The sequence below is a fragment of the Hippocampus bargibanti genome, linkage group LG12, assembly GCF_051943395.1.
Source record: "Hippocampus bargibanti isolate YZ-2025 linkage group LG12, ASM5194339v1, whole genome shotgun sequence".
NCBI classification, from domain to species: domain Eukaryota; kingdom Metazoa; phylum Chordata; class Actinopteri; order Syngnathiformes; family Syngnathidae; genus Hippocampus; species Hippocampus bargibanti.
The window spans coordinates 12,008,889-12,032,268 of NC_142745.1; the positions used below are offsets into that span (position 1 = coordinate 12,008,889).

Genomic DNA, 23,380 nt, shown 5'->3' on the forward strand with positions numbered 1-23,380 from the left:
TAGCTATCTATTAGCTCTAGCTGCTAGCTAGCTATCTATTAGCTATCTATTACCTCTAGCTCTAGCTAGCTATCTATTAGCTATTAGCTATCTAGCTAGCTTTCTCTCTATTTGAGTTACTTCCGGGTTGGGTGAACGCTGTTGCGTGTGGCTGCCGCTACTCACCCACAGAAAAACTTTACTGTAAAGTGACCTAGAGAGTTTTGAAAGGCGCTTATAAATGAAATGTATGATTCTTACAAAAAAATAATCATACATTTCCACCAAAATCTCCAAAATGTACAAATGTTTGTGAGTTTCCGTTGTAGCACTTCCACAGTACACCGTATCAACCCAAAATGAGATCCTTTCCATTGCAGCTTTCCCTATAGGACACTTAATGAGGGCACGCTTGATGTGTTTCCCCCAAAAGGGGATGTATGCCACCCGAGAATACCTCATTAGCGCTTTGTCTTGTTCCCTTTCCGTTACTTTCCCAACCTCTGACGCTCTCCACTCTTCCTGCAAGCCTTCAAACTTGAAGCTACATGGGAAAAAGTGGATGCTTCACTCAGCAAAGAGCGAGCGAGGAAGTCATTAGGGTGTTCTCAGGTTGACGAGGCGGCTGGCAGAAGACGCGGACTTCAGCAACAGGGGACGGCAGTAACTTGTGTGGACGTAGAAGTAAAACATCATTCGTTTCACCTTTCCTGTAGTCATTATCGTCCATCGTGACTGAGGCAAACATTATCAAAGCGGGGGGAACACATACTGTAAACCTTAAAATGAGGGCGGGTTGTCTGCTTACTCCTCTTATAAATGTGCAGCGCTGTTATTTCTCAAAATGACTAAACGCAGCACATCCTGTGCATATCATGTGCGCAGTGATACCAGCACTGCCCTGTGGGAGGCAGCATGGTGCCAAAAGGCCTCACGTTTGCCCAAAAATGAAATAATAATAATAATAATAATAATAATAATAATAATAATAATAATAATAATAATAAATTTGATTTCTAAGCGCCTTTCAAAACTCTCAAGGTCACTTTACAGTCACAGGATCAGTTTTTTCTGTGGGTGAGCAGTGGCAACCACACACGCCAGCGTTCACTCAACCTGGAAGTAACTCAAATATATCGAAAACTCGCTAGCTAGCTAATGGATAGCTAACAAATAGCCGATAGATAGCTAATAGATAAATGAGCTTACACATATACAAAGAATACAAATCATAATATTAATGACATAATACAATTTGGGATGTCAACATTGATTTTTAGAATCAATTATTATGTCCATTAATTAGACACAATTAACTCATTCACTGCCATTCGCGAATTTATTGGGGAATTGAACATATGACGAAGAGCGCCATTCTCAAATTTTTGGGGTTTTGTTTTGTCATGCTTGGGTACCCATAAAGCGCTAGCCAGACCTCTGGCAATGTTTTTTCTCTTCCACGCGGGGGCAGCATTTCCATTTTTTTACATGTTAGCGCTTTGTTCAAGCTTAAGCTGTTGTTCAATCGCTATATAAACCAGTATTGTATTGTATTTTGGACAGCCACCCTCATTTCAACCTCATATGACTCCAGACCCATATAATTTAGGAATTAACTCTTTTTTCTGATGAAAGAAGAGTGTCTCAGATTTCTTATGCTGCATGGGATATTTATGTCGTCCTAAAACTCAATATTCTGTGGGTCTGGAATTCAAGTGACAATGACAAAAACCCCGGTACTGGAGTAGACACATTTGTGCACGTCTGGGAGTGAATGAGTTAAATATAAATATTTTGCACCTTTTGAAGAAAATGAAGGCATTTGGGTGCACCTTGTACATCGGAAAATACGGTATTGCCATTTTGGAATGAAAATCTGCTAGCATCTGACACACATCCAGTTTTTCTACTTCTTCCTTTCCTTTCCAATTACTTTCATCACTTTACTGCTGTGAAATGTAAATTTCACCACTGCGGGACTATTAAAGCTTAATACAATCCAATCCATTTTCAAAAGGCTTTCACTGTATTGCCCAACAGCACCAATTATACAAGTCGGCGGTTTTTCATGGATAAAATCCGAACCCAGTGGACATGAATTTCAAAGTAAAGGTCAAAACAAAAGGTGTCTTAAACATACATTACACGCACTCTTTTAAGGCCACTACAGACTAAACTTTACTGAGTCGAGATTGCTTCTAATTACGTTGTTACACTTGCACGTCATCGACTGTGTGTGGCATTGCTTCATAGGTGTTGGAAAGCTATTTGGTTTGTTTCTTTATCTCCATCCATGAACACGGTGTCTGGCTCTGACCAATTCATCCTGCTTTCTTTGCGTCATATATATAGAATCACATCCACTCAATGCACAGTGACAATATACACTTAATATCACACACTCAGTCAAGCCGCTAGACCAAAATAAAGAGAGCGGCTGAGAGTGGGAGCGAGGATACGGCTAAGTTACCGCTGGAACTGTAGTGCTTTTCTCTCAGAGGATTTCGGTTTCCGCTCTTTAATAAAAAAAGTAAAAAAAACGACGGCTAATGTTTAGCTAAGCTTCGAAGCATGTCGTTAAGACCGGGATGTGTAGAATGTGAGGCTCCATGAAGCTAAAATTAAATGTAACGTTGAATTCACGTTTTTATACCTGAAAGGGTTGAGCAAAGCATTCAACTGATTTTTCCTCCCCACAAAAAAAAAACAAGTACAGAAGTACCTCAACATACTGTACATGTGACTCAAACCATTGTATTAGTCTTTCTGCTAGCTGTTTAGCCACAGTGTCATTTTATTTGAAAGGCATACCTGTCAACTGATACGTATTCCCCATACTACAATACAACTACTATAACTTTTATACAGGTTCTTTTTTATTTAATTATCAACTGACCAAAGACCATTTTGGCTCAAATCCAGTTCAACTGCTGTTGGCTAACGACAATGCTGCCGCCGATCGCTACGATTGTCACGAAAAACCAGCAAAAGTGAATCCTCAATTGTGTATTTTTTTTTTATCGCTGCGTACGGTCGGCTTGATAAAAGCATAATGTACGCACGCGCGGTAAGCTAGCTGTCTCCATTTTTGCTTGTGTTAGTGTTTTTTTATCATTTCAAATAATGTACGGCGTACTACCATTTTTAAACAGGAATTGTCGTCATTTATAAGGGAAGCTATTAGCCAAGGTTGACAGGTATGGAAAGCAGTCTCAAACAGTCCTTCACTAATTCAGCAGAAAAAGGTCCAAAGTAGTAAAACAAAACCATGAGTAAAACATGACAAGTTGAAACGAACCTGACAGGGTGAAACAAAAAAAAAAATGACCCGACCCTGAATGGCCGTGCCGGGAATCCTTTTAACTCATTCACTGCCAGACATGTGCAAAAATGTGTTCACTCCAGTGCCAGGGTTTTTGTCATTGTCACTTGAATTGCAGGGCCGACAGAGTATTGAGTATTAGGACTATATAAACATTCAATGCAGCGTAAGAAACCTTAGATTATCTTCTTTAATCAGAAAAAAAGAGTTAATTCCTAAATTATATGGGTTTGGAGTTATATGAGTTTGAAATGAGGGCGGATGTCCAAGATACAATGCAATACATAATATTGGTTTATACAGCGCTTTAACAACAGCTGAAGTTGGAACAAAGTGCTAACATGGGGAAAAAGGGGAAATGATGCCCCTTGTGGAAGGGAAAAGCATTGCCGCAGGTCTGGCCATCTCTTTATCGGCACCCAATCATGAAAAACAAACCCCGAAGAAAATTCCGAATTATTTTCAATTCCTAAATAATTTGTGAATAGCAGTGAATGAGTGAAATAATGAGTCACTCTTGTTCAGGCTGGGCTGAAGCAGCACTGCAAAAAAAAACCTGCTAAAATCTGGATTGCAAAGTTGATTAATTGTCAAATAGAACCTTTTTGATTTATTAAAAAAATCTGCAGAGTACTAAGGCCGCAAAACGTGAACCGCAGAACGGCGAGGGATGACCGTGCAATGCTATAGAAGCGCTTGATGAATTTTAACAGCTGCCATCTGGTTTTGGATTTTTTTAAGTGGCTTAAGCTCACTCTATTCATGTTGTGGCATTTTTCATGCTTGTCCGCAATGAAACCCAAGGCGGAGCTCATACATTAGTCATGAATGCTGAATCCAAAACGTTTTGTCTCTTCTGTAGCACGTATGCTAAACACCGAATCGGTTAGAGCGATTTGAAGACAGGGGTGTCAAAAGGGATGGGGGGAGGGGGGTTAAAAGGGAGTGGAAGAGGAGGAAGGAAGTGTGGGCTGGGGGGGGGGCGCAACAAGAGAAGGAAAGATTTAACTGATGTGTTGCATGGGCGATGGAGGGATGTCATGGCTGGAGGGAAGGAGGGGGGTGGAAGGAAGAAGGAACAGGAGGAGAGGGACGGAGGTGGTGGTGGTGGGGGGGGGGGGGCTCATTAACCAGCGCGAGATTGGAGCCTCCGTCGCTCGCTCGCGTTCAACCGCACCGACGCTTTGATGAGGTCTGCATCCTCCAGCCTCAATCAGTCCCACATGAGACCCGCTGAGATGCCAGGGAGACTGGGGAAGGAAGACAGGGGGTAGTGGGGGGGGGATGTAGGGATGGAGAGGCAGTTGGAGTGTGTTTGTGTGTGTATGTGGGGGCGGGAGGGGGGGTGGGGTGGGGGTGATGACAAGAAAAGAGTGAAGAAACAAGAAAGCTTTGAAATGGCCCAGCGGAAGTGAAGAGGGCGAAATCTGACTGGACCCTCCGCACCCTGCCCACCACCTTCTCCAGTGACTCGCCTCAGGCAGGCGCTACCGATCCATTTTTCTGACATCATCCGTCATTTTAAACTGGCAAGTAATAAGAAGACCATTCAGACATTTTAAATCTATTTGTTAATAGGTTTATTCCGATAAGGGTGGAACTTTAAAATAATTCTAACTTTCTAGAAAACAAGGGTTAGGAGTGGATAACTATTTCTACTTCTTACTACTCCCCACTCATCTCAATGTATTCATAGCTTTTTTTTATTTTGTTGTTTAAAGGACAACTGATACAATTTTTTCTAACTGACATCAGAAAAACGTTTTATAGCATCTATAATACCGAAAACATGCAGGCTGATATTTTTTAGTCAAATGCCAAACACCAATAAAAATGACTTAAAGTGTCCCAAAACTACTTCAAAACGACCTCGGGATGGTGAGTTTCAGATTGTCCCGCCCCCTTGTTCGTGACGTCAGAATCAAAACAATGGCTTCAGATTCAGAGAAGATGCTTTCTTGTTATGAATATGATTCAAATAGTTCTGAAGAGGAAAGCATACATGTTTGCAATCGATGAAAGAAGTCCTTCCGTATCATTTTGAGGCGTCTGGACTGATGTGTAGCGTCCCAGAAAATGCACAAGATGGCGCCCAAGCTACGTTGGAAATGGGATTTGTCTGCTGGGAATTTCAACTAGTATCAAATAGTAGGCTTGGTGCAACACACAACGATTCACCATCGCATTATTGATGTGTTTTCCTTCTAATTTCGCCATCAATACAGATCAACACGAAGTTTTCAGACCAAACAAAGTACCCAAAATGCATTGTTTGTCGCTTTCTCGGTCAGGGGCGTTCCTTAGTGACGTCACGTCAGGAATCGTCACCAACTCGAAAACAAGACTTCCTGAATATTCAGCGCTAGTCTTACAACGTAAAATGTAGCTACATGGTGTTGTCTTTGTTGTAAAGTGTCCTTGAGTGTTCAGAAAGGCGCTTGTAAATTAAATGTATTATTATTATTATTATTATTATTATTATTATTATTATTATTATTATTACATGCCGTGGAATCTTTGTAAAATAGGCTCTGTAGAAGCCATTTGAAGTTATTTTACAAATTATGGACACTACTTGTCCGGAGGCGTTGGTTGTCCTTTAAGTCTCTGATGTTATGTTTATCTGTCCAATATATTATTTAATCAATCAAAACGGACAGTTAGGACGGCGGGAAAAAAATCATTGGCACCGCCCTACCCAACCTCGAGGACTTGCATACTGCAAGAATCGAAACAAGGACACGGAAAATCCGAAATTTTAGTTGACGCATGAGTCATCGTGAGAGTGGGACTGATAAAAGATGGGGCAGGTGGGGGGGAGGGTGTTAAAGGTCAACACACAAAAATGCTCTGACTGTGCACACATTTGCATAACTGCGGTACTAAAAGATCATTCCTCAGCGCGAGTCTGTCTGCTAGCCAAGTGCAATCTTGTCAACTGGTGCAAGAATGGTGAGCGTGTCTGACTATATATCACCAGACTATAATAATAAATAAATAAATAAATAATTTAATTCATCAGCGCCTTTCAATACTCTCAAGGTCACTTTACAGTCACAGGTTCTGTTTTTCTGTGGGTAACCAATGGAAGCCACACGCGTCAGCGTTCATTCAACTGGGAATAATAGATCAAGTTAGCTAGCTAGCTAATAAATAACTAATAGATAGCTAGCTAGCAAGTTAGTTAGACAGCTAATAGATAGCAAATAGAGAGCAAATAGAAAGCTAGCTAGGTAGCCAGCAACGGTGACCCCATTCAACTGGGAATAACTCAAATACATCAAGTTAGCTAGCTAGCTAATAGATGACCACTAGATACCTAGCTAGTTAGACAGCAAATAGATAGCTAGCTAGGTAGTCAGCAACGGTGACCCCGCTCAACCGGGAATAACTCAAATAGATCAAGTTAGCTAGGTAGCTAATAGATGACTAATAGATAGCTATCAAGCTAGCTAGTTAGACAGCTAATAGATAGCAAATAGATAGCTAGCTAGGTAGCCAGCAAAAGTATATTTATTACTGGATGACAATGCAAAAATTGCTAAAAAAACAAACAAAAAAAAACAATCAAATTGTGGTCGCACTGGAATTCTATGTTTGAATCTCAGGTTGGTCTCTGCTGAGGCCTTTTTGTGTGGACTTTGCAACTTAGGTTTATGGTGTCATGGTTTGCAAGGTGGAGGTGGTGGTGGACCCCAAAAAACATGCAGGAGGGTGGAGCAGGGTGTATTTGACAAACTGTATGAAATAAAGTCAGCAGGAACAAAATCGCAAACAACAAAGTCATCAGAACAAAAATGTTCAAAGTAGCAAACAAAACCATGAAAGAGACAAAACAAACCTGACAGGGTGAAACAAAAAAAAAGACCCGACCCTCAACTGGCATGCCGCGAGTACTTTTAACTTAATTCACTGCCAGACGATGTGCAAAACTGTGCCCATTCCAGTGCCAGGGTTTTTGTTATTATTATTATTATTATTATTATCATTCAAATTGCAGGAAACGCAGAATTTTAGGACTACAAAAACATTCAATGAAGTGTAAGAAACTTTAGACTCTCTTCTTTCATCAGAAAAAAAATGAGTTAATTTCTAAATTATGTGGATCTGGAGTTATATTAGCGTGAAATGGGGTTGGCTGTCCAGAATACAATACAATACAATACCAGAAAAAAAAACGATTTCGTGACTGTAAAGTGACCTTGAGACTTTTGAAAGGCGCTTAGAAATTGAATGTATTATTATTTCATCACTTTGCTGCTGTGAAATGTAAATTTCTCCACTGTGAGACTAATAAAGGCAAATCCAATCCAATCCAATCCAATTATTATTAATACAATACAATACAATAAATACGTATTGATTTATATTGCGCTTTAAGGACAGCTGAACCTGTAACAAATTGCTAACATAAACAAAGTCGAATGCTGCCCCCTTGTGGAAGGGAAAAAACATTGCCAGAGGTCTGGCCAGCGCTTTCTCAGCAGTCCTAGCAAGAAAAACCAAAACGTGTACAAATGGCGCTCCAGGTCATATTTTCCATTCCTGAATAAATTGTATATGTTTTTCAAGAAAATTGTTTGATTCGATTGATATTTTATTGACTATTATGAAGGAGAATAATTATTTTGGAGTGAAATATCTTTAAAAAAACATATTTTTTTAATCAAGTCATTAGTTGCACTTCAACATGTCAATTCGCTTCCGATCGTCACGGTTTAAACTGAAAAGTGAAGCAAACATTGTGTCATTCTTGATCCTTGAGGCTTTTTTTTGGATGAAATAAAAATAAGCATATATGTGGGAAGCACTTGTGCATGTGTCCTTTAGCAATTATTGCTGCGGTTATCGTGTGGTTGACAACTCATCATACGAACAACTATGACATTCTCATGGACCCAAAATAGTTGAACCACGTCGCGCTTATCTTGCCGCGTAGGTAGAGCCAAAAAAACTAAACAAAAATGTCCAGGGAGGATTTTACAGATGAAGATTTTACAGATTTTACAGATGAATGCGACACCATTTTGCGGGATTCTCAGGGCAAAGGTCACAGTTGTGTTCAACTACATCAGAACATGTTTTTTTAAATGTGTCCACACCTTGTCCAGCTTCTGTAAGGTCAAAGAGGAAATAACGTATGCTTAAAAATAAAAACAAAATAACCCCCCAGTGTGCCCCCCACTCAAAAAAAACCCAAAACCCACAGAAGTGTGTGATGTTATCTGTATGTAAGATAACATGATGTTAGCCTGAATGTAAGTGAAGCCTTTTCCAGTCTGAATGGGCTTCTCCACTTGGCAGGCAAATGTGGAGAAGTGAGCTTGCTTTATTGGTTTCCCTAATTGGTGCCAGTTTCCATTTTCATTTCCAGAAACTCGCAGTGGCCCAGCGTTGGATTTCTTTTCCGCGTGTGCACACGCACACACATACACACACACACGCACGTGCAAACACAACACACACACAGACACAACACGCACGCACATATACATAACACACACACACACACACAAATCACAGACACACGCATATATACACACATGCACACACACACATGCGCATGCAAAAACACACACACACAGACACAACACGCACACACGCGCACATGCACATATACATAACATACACCCACACACACACAAAACACAGACACATGCACACACATATATAAACACATGCACACACCCACATGCACACACGCAAATGCACATATACATAACACAGACCCACACACACAAACAAAACACAGATGCACGCACATGCAGATATACACACAACACACACATGCACGTGCACACACACACACACATATATACACGTTTACATAACACACACACACACATCCACGTTTACATAACACACACGCACATGCACGCATTCACACACAACACACACACATGCACACACACACACACACACACACACACACATGCATATATACACACAACACACGCACATGCACATACAACACACACCCACATGCACATATACACACTACACACACACATGCACACAAAACACACACACACAAACAAATACACACACACATGCGCATACACACAAACGCACACACACCTGCATACGCACGTTTACATAACACACACACGCACATGCACGCATTCACACACAACACACGCACATGCACACACAACACACACATATGCACATACACACACGCACACGCACATTTACACACAACACACATACATGCACACACACACAACACACACACAAAACACACTCACAAACAAATACACACACACATGCGCATACACACGCACACCTGCACACGCACGCACACATGCTTACCACAGGGAGGACAGATATCAGGAGCAGACACACATCTATATATGTGCATGCACCCCCCCCCCCCACACACACACACATGCATGCACACACACACACACACACACACACACACACACACACACACATTTACCACAGATATCAGGAGCAGACACACATCCATATGTGTGCATGCAAACACGTGCACACACACGTGCACACACACACACGCCATGGCTGCATAAGTAAACATAACTCCCAGACTGTTTGCGCTTTGTTGTGTTTGCACGCGCTGACTCATCAGCGATTGCGGGCTGGGGGTAGACTTTTACAGTAAGCGAATCAGTGGAAAACAACAAGAAGAAGAAGATGGCCATATTTCTTCCCTTGTGGACTCAATCACACAAGGAATATACAAATCTCACCACAAAGTCAGCACAAAAGCCACCGTGACGGAAGAGCACAAGAAAGAATCGTTGTATAAACACGTGTGTCGGGGATATGTGTTGGGGGGGGGTTGGATATATGAAGTTAAAAACTAGTCAAAAGACACGTGTCCTTGCTATTAAAAAAATGTCTTTCCGAAAGGAGTGGTCCAAAAATACTGTGCTATACAATCTCACATGTTTGAAATAATTGTATGGGTCAAAACTGTCATAATTGTGGAAAAGGACGTTTTTTGACTCAATAAAATGTACAGTGCTGCCTCTAGTCATGGGGTCATATTGATGAGAAAAGGAAGTATATTATTATTATATTATTAGTACAGTGAGACCTTGGCTTACGAACTTAATTGGTTTCCAGACAGAGTGTGTAAGGTGAAAAGTGTGTATCCCAAAAATTAGTTTCCCTTAGGAAACCATTAAAATGAGAATAATCTGTTCCCAGGTTCCCATAAAACAATTTTCTACTTTCTAATTCTCTAAGCCTTAAAACTACACAAAATATACCTTATTTTATGTATAAATAGACCTTACAGTCCACACTCTGCTTTTGAAATAAATAATTATTATTAAACCGAGAAAAGAAAATCAGCCGTTTTTTTTTTTATATTAAAAAAACTATTTTTAAAGTCCTAGTCTCAGTCTCTTTCAGGTGTAGTCTCCCCTGTGCACTCTGAGACGTATCCACTGGGAGGGACCCAATCACAGCCATGCATCCCCTCATCCCAAACACACACGCGCCCCATTATTCAGCAACTGTTCCTCACAAATGCGATAATGATAGGCTTTGGCCCTTGACAAAACAGCACCGACACACAAAGCGTGTAGCTTCTGTTTACTCTCATCTCATCCCTTGTTATTATATATAGATGATAATTATACATACATTTATCATTCCCCCCACCCTCTAACACTGTTGTCTGCCAAAACCAGTAAGTTTTTGCTGTACATATTACAACTTCCCCAAGCGCAATTCTTTTCTGGCTTTATTCCTCAGTCTTGCTGCGTGTGAATGGAATGCCATCGGCTGGCTTTTCTTTTTTTTTTTGATCCGGTTATTGAACAAGAGACTCAGTCATGATCACGACAGAATGGTTGCGGTGTCAATTTAAAAAGAATAAATAATAAGAAAGAAATAATACCACTTTAAAAAAAAATACATGAAAATAGCCTGTCAATGAGAAAATATCTGTAATTTGATGTTTGGGGGACTTTAGAGTGCAGAGGTCATGACTTCAAAACCTGTGTGGAGTTTGCATGTTCTCCCTGGGCCCGTGTGGGTTTTCTCTGGGTCCTCCGGTTTCCTCCCACATTCAAAAAAACATGCATGGCAGGCTGATTCAACACTCCCAAATTGTCCCTTGGTGTGAGAGTGAATGGTTATTTGACTCTGTGTTCCCTGCGATTGGCTGGCAACCAGTTCAGGGTGTCCCCTGCCTACCCCCTGAAGACACCTGGGATTGGCTCCAGCATCCCTTGTGAGGATAAAGCGGATCAGAAAATGAATGAATGAATGCTTTGAGGAACAAGGAAGTGGTTTGATGATTATTTTGGGCTACTTCTCTCAAACCTATGTCTTAACTTTTTGTAGAATACAGTGGAATCTCAGCAAGACTATGATGGAATCCTGGAGGAGAATGAACAACATAAATCTAAGTCTGAATAGTTGTTCTAGGCATGCTTTGTACTCTGGAGAGACATTATTTTATCATCGGAAAACTTGCTCTCAGACACAGACACTGAGTGTTGGAACAGCACTCGGACTCCAAAACTGACAGTTTCCAACAAAAAGGCACTGACTACGACATATACAGTAAAGTCTCGTTATATCGATATCGGATATATCGATAGTCCCGGTTATATCGATATTTTTTCGGACTCCCTTGAATATCGATATAACGAGACTTTACTATATATGCATTTTTCTTTGAATCACTGTGTTTGTCATTTTTCTTACAAATACATAAATAAATAAACACACAGATCAATACATTTAGGTATAAATAAATAAAATACATGATGAATAAAGGAATACTATAACTAACTAAATAACCAAATAAATAAATACACACATACACAAATAACTATATAAATAATAATAATTAAATACATAAATAAATAAATAAATAATGAATAAAGGAAGACAATAACTAACAAACTCCAGTACATGACAAAATAAATAAATACAGACATCCATAAATAACTAAATAAATATATATGTATGTATAAATAAACAAATAAAGAAAGAAAAAAAATAAACATACATACATAAACAACAAAATTAATCTAGATGTATGTATAAATAAATAAATAAATAGATAAATAAATAAATACATACATAGATCAATTAATATACATGTATAAATAAATAACATAAACAAATAAATAAAGACATAAATAATGGACAGAAAATGAATAAAAAAAATAAAAAAAATAAACAAATAAATGCACAAATACAAAAGTATTTAAATAAATAAATAAACATGTTAAAGAATTTGCCATTTGTCCCCTAAAATTGCACAAACGTCACCAATTTTTACAAAAGTGCATGTTCCAGTGGAAATGTATTTTCAGGGTTCCGAAAGCCAACCCCACAAAAACTCAATTGAAGGTGACAAAAAATTAACTACCGTTTAACCGATCAACACGTAATTCGGTCGACAGGTCTATCATGACAGGACTCATAAAAAAAGTCTAAAGAACACTTGACACCTGAAATTGATTGGGAAGTCGACCATTATGGCTCAAAGCAGCCATTTTGGGTAAATTCCAGGGTGTGTATTTTACAAACTTGAAAATGTGCCCAAATGAGGCCCACTTGGAAGCAGGTAGCCTCGCCAGATGCGCAATGACCAGCCTGAGCCAGTTAATTTGCGTGGGTGTCAAAGTTTCACGATCATTTGGAGGATTCGTTATATAAGTGCGAGGGTCCCAGCTTGAATTCTGATTACATTTGTCAGTTTCAAGTTATTCAATGACCATTGCGGCTTTTTCTCTTTCTAACGAAAGGCTACACCAATAATTTTGTCCATGTGTGCCACTCGTGACTTTCAAATGACAAGAATTTTGTCTTCCATTTTGACACTGTTAATAAATGGTGATGAATTTCAAACAGTGTGCACAGGCGGTCGGTGCAAGTGTGTGATGAGTGTGTGCGATGAGTGCGTGCGAGTTGGCAAGCCCGAGCCCCATTGTGCGGGGAAGGCCACGGGGCCTCCTCCCCCCCCCCTTCAGCCCCGAACCCCAACCCGCCCGCCACAACAAAGGGCAATTAAACGCCGCCGCGCTGCCAGCTGAAGAGCTGACCGCCAGCCACACTTCCACAAACAAGCCCGAACCAAAGAGGAGAAGCAATAAAAAGCCAACCTATCCAAAAGTAAACCCCCCTGGCAGCTCTTTTTCTCCCCCCGCTGATTCGAACCAGAAGGTGACTGCCTTGCCTTTTTTAGCCGTATCGTTTACTATGGCACTCGGGCTGCGTTATGATCATATGCGCACATTTTAGCTGAAGAAGTTAAGCCACACGGTGAGGAATTGCACGCGCACGCCTAAAGTGGTCGGCGGGTGTGAAAAGGCGACGCGATCAGACGATTTGGTGCTTGACTCAAGAGTGACAGGAGCGCTATTTAGCTTTTCGGCTTCTTCACTGACTGGAAACAGACGGGGTTCGACATCCATAGCTAGGAATCATTCTAAACGGTTTTAGGACCATTAGCATGAATTATCGAGTTGCTTTTAAATGTACAAAGTGAAGCAACATACGAATGCAGTTGCTTGAGTGGCTCTGTAGGTGCTTTTTAGACGGACGAGCAGAGTACAACCGTATAAACCAGGTTGCGAATTTTAATTGATTGAATATCTTGCTTTCTAGGATATAATGTGAACTTGTGGGTCAGGGTCAATGAATTAAAAAAAGAAAAAAGTAAAAAAAATGTGTTAGAAACACACCCAATGCAGGATTTTTATTAAATTCTTTTGAACTATAAACATATTTATTATTTTTGTTGTATTTTTTTTTTGAAAAATGTATTTTTTTTATATGCATTAATTTACTTGTCATCATCCTGCGACCGTAAAGTGTACTTGAGAGTTTTGAAAGGTGTTTATAAATACAATGTAAATCCAAAAAAATGCATTTCACTCTATGGATGTATTTAAATTTAATGTATTAATTTCATTTTTTTTAAAGCAATCATCACGCTCAGAAATTAAATGCTACATATAATCGTTTGAATCAAAGCTTTGTATTGACTGTGAAGACTGAATCCAAAATTAAACAAAATATTAAAATACAGTAAAACGGTGCTTTCTATTATCTTTGTGACTGCTTTATTTCCTAGATTGGATAGTTGTCCATGTTAAGCGCTTTGTTACAGCTTCATCTGTTGTTAAAGTGCTGTATAAATCGATATATATTGTATTGTATTGTATTGTATTGTATGAGAAATGAAATTATTTTGTTTACACGTATGAAAAGGAGGCGGGAGAAGAAAACTTGGAAACTGGAGAAAAATGTCAGTGTGTTTTTATTGAGTGCAGTTTTTTTTTTTTGTTGAGCCATCTTAAAAACTGTCATATTTCATGAATAAATAAATATTATAAATAAATTAATATTTAATAAGAAATATTAATTGGCAAATATTGAAAACTTAATCCTTTCAGGGACAATGGTTAGCATAACGCAAGGCTTGTGAGAGAATTAAAGGACAACCGACGTCTCCGGACAAGTTGTGTCCATAATTTGTAAAATGGCTCCAAATGACTTCTACTGAGCGTATTTTACAAAGATTCCACCGCATGTAGCTATATTTTACGTTTTAAAACTCGCGCTGAGTATTCCGGAAATCTTGTTTTTGAGTTGGTGACGAGTCCGTACGTGACGTCACTGAAGGAATGCCCCTGACCAAAAAAAGGACACATTATAGCAGTCCTTCCATCACGTCAATATATTTTGCTGTACTTGTTTGGTCTGAAAATGTCATGTTGCACCAAAAAGAGCCAGAAGAGGGCGACCAAGCTCCATGTAAGGAATTTATCAGCCTGTGGAAAAAGGCTGATTAATTCCTCACACAAAGCCTGGTCGCCATTTTCTGCCTCTTTTTTGGTGATACATTTCCCCCCAATGTTGCCTCAAAATGGCACGGAATAAATGCTTCATTCGATTGCAAACATGTATGCTTTCCTCTTCAGAACTATTTGAATCATATTCATAACTGGATGTGTAACAAGAAAGCATATTCTCCGAATCTGAAGCCATTGCTTTGATTCTCCAGCAATGCAAGACGTCTTGGCGTGACGTCACAAACTGAAGGCGGAACTTTCTGAAAATGCCCAATTCGCAGCTCATTTTTTTTTGCAGATTTTGGACACTTTAAGTCATTTATATTGGTGTTTTCCATTTGACTAAAATATCATACTGCGTGTTTTGGGTATTTTAGATGCTATAAAACGTTTTTAGGTGCGCCTTATACACCGTAAAATATGGTATGTTGAATTATAATTGGATCGGCTATAATGAGTTTTATCCTTCTTTCTGTTCTGTGACCCCAGCAGAGGGCAGGAGCGAAAGGACCTCAAGCGCACACATTGAAAGAAAGGCCCGTCGACAACAGCGCGGCCTTGACCTAAGCCCAACCCACCCCGGCCTGGGCCCGGATTCAGCGTAGGCCGCATCGCGGTGTCTCTGGTCAGGCAGCCTGGAGCCCTTGGGCTCTGGCAAGGGGCGCGGGCGTCCGGGAGGGGCCCCCTCAAAAGCCATCTACGAGGGGCCACACCCACGCGGGGCCATTACGGTAGAGGCTGTTCTGGGTTTCACCCGTAGCCGCCCGACTTCCATTTTTAGCGCAGCACCAGAGGAGACCACATGCTGCGGCTTCGGGCTAGCGAGGGGAAGGACGCTTTCTTTCTTTATTTTCACTCAAAGCACCAAAGAGCTTTGGGGAAGATTTCGACATTTACACTCTGGTTGACTCAGCCAATGCGGACAAATTGTACCTCTACTCCCTGCAACCGTTTTCAATGTGAAAACTATGTTAGCTTTAAACGTTTTAGCACTAGTTTAGCATTCACTTTTAATCATTCTTTGTCCAATAAAAAATCATATTAATGAATGTATTTATTTTATTCAGTTTTATATTCACATGGAGATGAGCATAGAAGTGTTTAAATTGCTCAATAGGATCATCACCAATGTGTAAAACACGATACGAGTGCAGACATCAGCGCTAATGTTAGCATCAACAGTTCCATAACTATAGTGTGAGCAGCACTGTTACTAATCAAGCCATTTTCAAGACGGATTTTTCAACAAAAAAAAAGGACATCATTACGAAAGTTCAGTCAGTTATTTCCTAGCTAATGGTACCTGCTAGTGAACTTGTAGTAAATCACACCACACTTTTTTTCAGACTGGATTGATTCAGATGTAGCACTACTGAAGGCCTGGCGATGAAATCCACGGCGTGCCACTAACAATATATAAGAGGAGGGTGTTAAAAAAAAAACGTAAAATTTATGATAATACACACTGATATTTGATGCTAAAAATTTGAAGATGAAAAGTATTATCTAGCTGGCTATCTAGCTATCGGGCTGGCTACCTAGCTAGCTATCTATTTGCTGTCTATTAGCTATATGGCTATCTAGCTACCTATCTATTAGCTATCTAGCTAGCTAGATAGGTAGCTGGCTATCTATTAGTTAGCTAGCTAGCTTTCTATCTATTTGAGTTATTCCGGGTTGAGTGAATGCTGGCGCGTGTGGCTGCCGCTGCTCACCCACAGAAAAACTTATCCTGTGACCTTGAGAGTTTTGATATTATTATTAATATCAACAATCTTTGTATGAGAGCAGTGTCCAATCAAAACATCTTTTACACTACCATGTGCCATTGCAACTGATGACATGAGCCATTTTGTTTGTTTCTCACCATTTTGAAACAATGACACGATTGAAAAGGATTCATTTTGGGGGATCTTGCGAAGCATGGCCATGATGGGTCCTGCACAGTCTCATTTGAGGAAGCAGCGTGTGGGCAGGAGCACTGGGTGGTCTGTCAAAAAAGAAATCAGGCTTCCTCTTCCACACACATATGGCCAAGGCTTGGCCTTTTTTGTGTTTGTTTTGATTTTTGGGGTTTCAGGTTATAAGTAATAAAAGTCCCCATGAGCTACATGCTTATTTTACCTTGCTTAGAAGACCATTTCGAGTTCACGACTGTGCTCCAACTCCACCCGCCTTGTATTCCCCCCCCCCCCCCCCCCCCCCCCCCTTCAATGTGAGGTTCTTGAACTTGACAGCCTCTCCAATTTTTGTTCATCTTGATTCCCTTTTCTCATCTTGACCAGGAAGTGCCCACACATCAGTCCCCTCTCCTCAAAAGGAAATCCAAATCAAGCACACTTCACTTGGGTTGCACCCAATCACTCAATAAAAAAGACGGGGACATCCGATACTCTCGGTCACCCGACTCCTGCAGATGAGGAGACTCGATGCGCTTGAAGATACTCTCGCCGCCGCCAGCTCAATATGTCTCTGATAAATAAACGACAGCTCCCCAAAGACCTCACCAAACCACACGATTGTGGGTGCAAGAAGGCATGGAGTGTGAAGTTCTGAAAGATCCTCAATGAACGCAACAGACGCTTAGGGGACGGGCATCTTTTTTCTTTTCTTTTTTTGGGTTGCGAACTGTGGACCACAGCGTTGAAATATTCGCAGAACAGTCATGACGAGTAAAAGGAGGCCATTTATACCCTTTTTCTTAATTCAAGAACTGTGACATTCTTCCATCAAAATCAAACGCATAAGAGCGTCCATATTACCTTAATGCACTGGTGTCAAAGTCAACGCCCGGGGGCCAAATCTGGCCTGCCACATTACTTTATTCGGCCCGCGAAAGCAAATCAAACTTGTGAAATCTAAAATTTCTAATTGTCCCGTGTAAACTACAAAAACACTCATTATTCTTGACTTCAGATTTGAAAACTAGTCATTCATCAATTTGTTGTCCACTCTGTATGTAATATGTGGCGGGGATGAAACATTCTAATGGATTCCCCAAATTCATAACGGCCCTCGAGAGGAAATTGTAACTACAATGTGGCCCGCGTAAAATATGACTTTAACACCCTTGCCTTAATGTGTCTTTCATATTTCCCTTTTCATTCCCACAACAGTTCAAATTTTCCATTGTATTAAATGGATGGCATGCTGTTTATTGATACACAAAACAAACTAGCAAGAGTCCAAACAACCAAAGTCATCAAAACCTCTAGCCAGCTAGCGATCTAGCCAGCTAGACAAACGTTTAATAGCATCTAAAATACCCAAAACACGCAGTATGATATTTTTAGTCAAATGCAAAACAACAATAAAAATGACTTAAAGTGTCCAAAATCTGCACAAAATTGAGCTGCGAATTGGGCATTTTCAGAAAGTCCCGCCCCCAGTTCGTGACGTGACGTCAAGACGTCTTGCATTGCTAGTGAATCAAAACAATGCCTTTAGATTCGGAGAATATGCTTTCTTGTTACACATCCAGTGATGTCATTTTTTTGGCAAGTGATAGAATAAATGTGTCAAGAAAAGTGAGGCCTTTTGACCCATTGGCCTTTTTGTTGCATCCAGGAGTCCAAAAACGGAAGTTAATTTGAGTTAAATTGAGGCTAGGGGGGGGATACGGGGCGGTAAAGATGACTGCCGGTGGCACACGCTTCACACATGGAACAGATCACAGCGCATATAACGCTAAGATTTACTCATATGAAATCAAGCAGCCCCAAAAAAAGAAAGGCTTCCCTGACTTTTGGCTAGGCTCCACCGCGGAGTAATGAGCTCCCACCCAAACCTCAGCAGCAGCTGCTGTCAGGGTCTGGGGGCACTGACTAAATATATAAGAAGCTGTTAGACAAGAGGGGAAGGTGCAGCTACCGCACTCCGCTACTCCCACACACACCCACACTCCCTGCTGTGTTAAAAAAAAAAAGTTTCATTTTCCTTTTTTTCCGGTTTGGTATAAACGGCATTGACACAAAATGAGAGCCACATAATTTTACACCTTTGGAAGTAGTATCAGAAGATGCCATGGCCAGGATATACGTATTATGATGGCAGGACTACAGTATTTTCCGGTGTATAAGGCGCACCCCCTATTGAATGGTGTATTTTCAAACTTTTACCATATACCAGACTATAATAATAATAATAATAATAATAATAATAATAATAATAATAATAATAATAATAATAATAATAATAATAATAATACTAATAATAATAATAATACATTTCATTTATAAGCGCCTTTCAAAACTGTCAAGGTCACTTTACAGTCACAAGCTAAGTTTTTATGTGGGTGAGGAGCGGATGCACACGCCAGCGTTCACTCAACCCAGAAGTACCCAGTACACAGTAGTATTACATACATAATAACAACAACAACAACAATAATAATAATAATAATAATAATACATTTAAATTTTAAGTGCCTTTCAAAACTTTCAAGGTCCCTTTACAATCACAGGATACGTTTTTTTGTCAGTGAGCAGTAGCAGCCACACGCGCCAGCCTTCACTCAACCAAGAAGTAACTCAGATAGAAAGCTAGCTAGCTGGCTAATAGATGCGTAATACTATTACTACTACTACTACTACTACTACTAATAATAATAATAATAATAATAATAATAATAATAAATTTCATTTATAAGTGCCTTTCAAAACTCTCAAGGTCACTTGACAGTCACGGGATAAATTAGATAGCTATATAGCTAATAGAAAGCTAATAATAATAATAATAATAATATTTATTATTATTATTATTTTTATATTCCTATAAGGCACAACTTCAATCAATGAAAAATGTTTTCCAAATATATTATATTAATATATAAAAGTTTCCAAATATAACTATGACTATAACTATGAAAACCGCAGCAGGGGAAAGTAATGAAACGAAGCTGAAAGACAACTTGGAATTATTTAATAAGAAATCAATATCAATATAATTCACGTTAGTCTGTGATTCAGATATATTTAGGCCAGCAGAGAAGGCCTCGCAGGCCGTGACGGCCCACCACTGTGTCTGACGTATACTACATCATGGCAAAAAAAAAAATTGCAATGGGGGTGTGGAAGAGGGGGTTCCTTGTCTATTCATGGCTACCAATCCACAAAATCATCTATTCATGTTTTTTTAATGGAGTCTCACTAACAGCTTTTGGTCAAAACTCACTTATTCATAACTACCCTTGCAATTTTTAGTAAAATAGAGACAGAATGTCACATATTTTAAGAATCATAATTACAATAGTGTAATGTAAGATGACTTTGAAATTATCTTAAGGTATTTTAGGATAGATTTTGGGGTTTTAATACTAATATAGGCAATTAGAAGGACAAAAAAAGTCTTGACGGTCCAGAAAACGGAGGATGGATGCTTGGCCCCTAGCAGTAGATTTACTGTATACGGCGATACCCTTCTTTCCTAACACGCAAATGACGTGAGGTTCCACACTGGCCCCAAACGGGTCTGCAGTATGTGTAAAGCGCTTTGATAAACTGACACACTTATACATTATTTCTCAAGAAAACGCTTTTCATTTTATTATGTTATAGTTGGCTCGCACGTTCATTGGGAAGATGTATGGCACCGAGCCTCTGCTACTGCTGTAAGGTTCTGGTTTTCCATTTTGGGGTTTTGTTTTCTTTGACTTAAACAAGGCTGTTACAGTTGGATTGTTTAAACAATTGCCAGGATATAATATTTCTCCCATGTAAAAACATAAGATGTCTTCCAAAGCATAGTGGAGGGTATAAAACACAAGTCACTTATTCATTCATCGACAAAAGGTTACCAGAAAACCCAATCCAAAATATAGCCGCCTGGGAACAGTCATGCCCGCTGGGCATCATTTAGGCAGCCTCAGGTCTAAGTTATCGAATAGACAGATTACCTACCACACAGGTGTCAAAGTCAAGGCATGAAAATGCAGAAATGGGCAATTAAGTTGGCTAAGGTGCCACATGAGAAATTGGAACGCTTGCCAAGGGCCAAGCTAACACCCTAAACTCAACTTTGAGCTTCTATTTAGAAAAAAACAACAACATACTGTCTTGTTTCCAAAAAGTGCGTAAGCATGTAGATATGGTGTGTATTGTTATACATAGGAAATACAGCATTTAAACAAAAATATTAGCAGTCATTAAAATGACATATTTACACTTAAATAATATTCATGTTGTTCACCAACAACAACTCATTGTAGCTTTGAAAAGTGCGTATAAATGATATATTTTTAAATATTGTTAATATTATTAATATTATTATTGTTGGTATTATTAGTACAATACAATACTTATTGATTTATATAACGCTTTAACAAAAGCCGAAGCTGATGTTAGTATAATAATAATACTAATAATACTACTACTACTAATACTACTACTACTACTACTAATAATAATAATATGTATTATTATTTATGTTATGCTTATTCTGTTATTCTTCTTCTTCTTCTAATTATTATAGTAGTAGTAGTAGTATTGTTGTTTTAAAGTGTCCTTGAGTTTTGTAAGGCATTTATAAATGACATGTTTTATTATTATTATTATTATTATTGTTATTATTAAAAGTTTTGTTATGCTTGTTATTCTTATTAGTAGTAGTAGTAGTTGCAGTATTGTTGTTGCTGTGTGTGTCTGAGTTTTGTAAGTGTCTAAGTGTCTGAGTTTTGAAAGGCGCCTATAAATGAAATCTATTATTATTATTATTATTATTATTATTATTATTATTATTATTAGCTGCTTACAAATACTGCACGTCGAGAAGTTGACAGTCATGTTTGCTACAGTGATGACTTATAGTGCGACTAGTACATACACTATATGTAACTATTGATTACTTGATAGTACTGTCAAGCGAAATCCTCTCAGGCCACTTTTCTAAATCATGCAAAATACACATTTTAATAAGTAAATATTTGGATCAATATTGTCATTATTCTCGCCTCTTTCTCAGAAAAAAAATGTTGGCTGAAATGTAGGAAAAGCTTTGAAATAAATCTAAAATGTAATTTAGTTGCAGAAACAAAATGTTCACTTGCTTAATTTGCCGATATGAATGTCCTCAAATGTGCGCATAGAGTAAAAACATAATTTTCTCAGTCTCAAGTATCACATATTTTACATTTTTGCGGTCACTGTGAGGGCCGGATGTTAGATGAGCCTTTATTTGTCTCACTGCGGAGAAATTTACATTTCACAGCAGCAAAAACAAAATACAGGAGCTGCTGTAAAGGCAGCCATTCTCGCGGCGCCATCTTGAACTCAAAAAAACAGAACAAAAGTATGGCCCTCAGGCCGTACCTTTGCTCACTTCTGACGAAATGTATCCCGAAAAACATAAAATGTCCACCTCAATGTTGGAGTTTTGGGGAAAAATGTTACCATGGTTCAAGAGCAAAAAAGAAAAACACTAATCCATAAAGAAAATACCTTTGTTCATGTGGACATGGCCTCCATCCAATGCGTCCTTAGTCTGGAGAAGTGAGACTTGATACCACTGGAAACACACAAAGGGGGGTTTCAGTCGACTTCTGAATGGATGTCGTCTACCCATTTGCATTGTACCATTCGGAAAAAGCTGCACACAGCAAAGCGTTTACGTGCTTGCAGCCATGTTTGCTGACTAAATATGTTCTGTCCACTGGTTACACGATTGGCGGTTGCATTACTCAAAACCGCCATTTTTGCCCTGAAGGGGAAAAGCAGAGCACTCGGGCTGGCCAGGTGTTTTTCTTTTTCTCTTTCATCAAAAAGCACGTCGTCACTTTTCATGTCTGAATCTCTGAAAAATATGAGGCAAACGTGACTCAGTGCTGAATCGCTAGCATGCATGCAACTACAAATGGAACTCAGCGCTATGTCTCACCCCCACAACCTCCAGTCTGTCCGCCTATACAGCCTACTTCACACGAACGCAGGCACATAACACACACACACGCACACACACACACGCGCGCGCACGCACAAACACACACACACACATTCCTGTTTCAATGTTTTTTGTGAGGTGCGGATAACTCCATTTCCCACTTCAACTTCTTTAAGAAATAAAAAGTGGACTTGAAACTGAAATAACAGCAGGAGTGAGGTTTCTCAATGGGTACATTCAAAGTCCTCACCCCTGAAGTGAATTTGGTTAAAATATCGTTTTACCTTTTGTGGTATGAACTTTTTCCTCTCATTAACCACGCACACACACACACACACACACACACACACACACACACACACGCACGCACGCACACACACGCACACACACACACACACACACACACACACACACA

The 23,380-nt window shown here is 39.4% G+C and overlaps 1 protein-coding gene across 3 annotated transcripts in view; it reads right to left on the minus strand.

Moving 5' to 3' along the window:
- Positions 1–146: 146 nt before the first annotated feature.
- tespa1 (thymocyte expressed, positive selection associated 1) overlaps positions 147–23,380 on the minus strand; it is a 60,220-nt gene continuing 36,986 nt past the window's right edge. The window contains exons 9-10 of one of the 3 annotated variants that reach the window (XR_016116596.1): positions 22,527–22,593; positions 147–646 (exon numbers count right to left, since the gene is read on the minus strand). The gene's annotated coding sequence lies outside the window, so the exon portion shown is untranslated. Of the gene's footprint in view, positions 647–4,451; positions 4,552–15,257; positions 16,500–22,526; positions 22,594–23,380 lie in introns of those variants that run through there. The other 2 variants (XR_016116597.1, XR_016116595.1) reach the window with 2 other exon arrangements.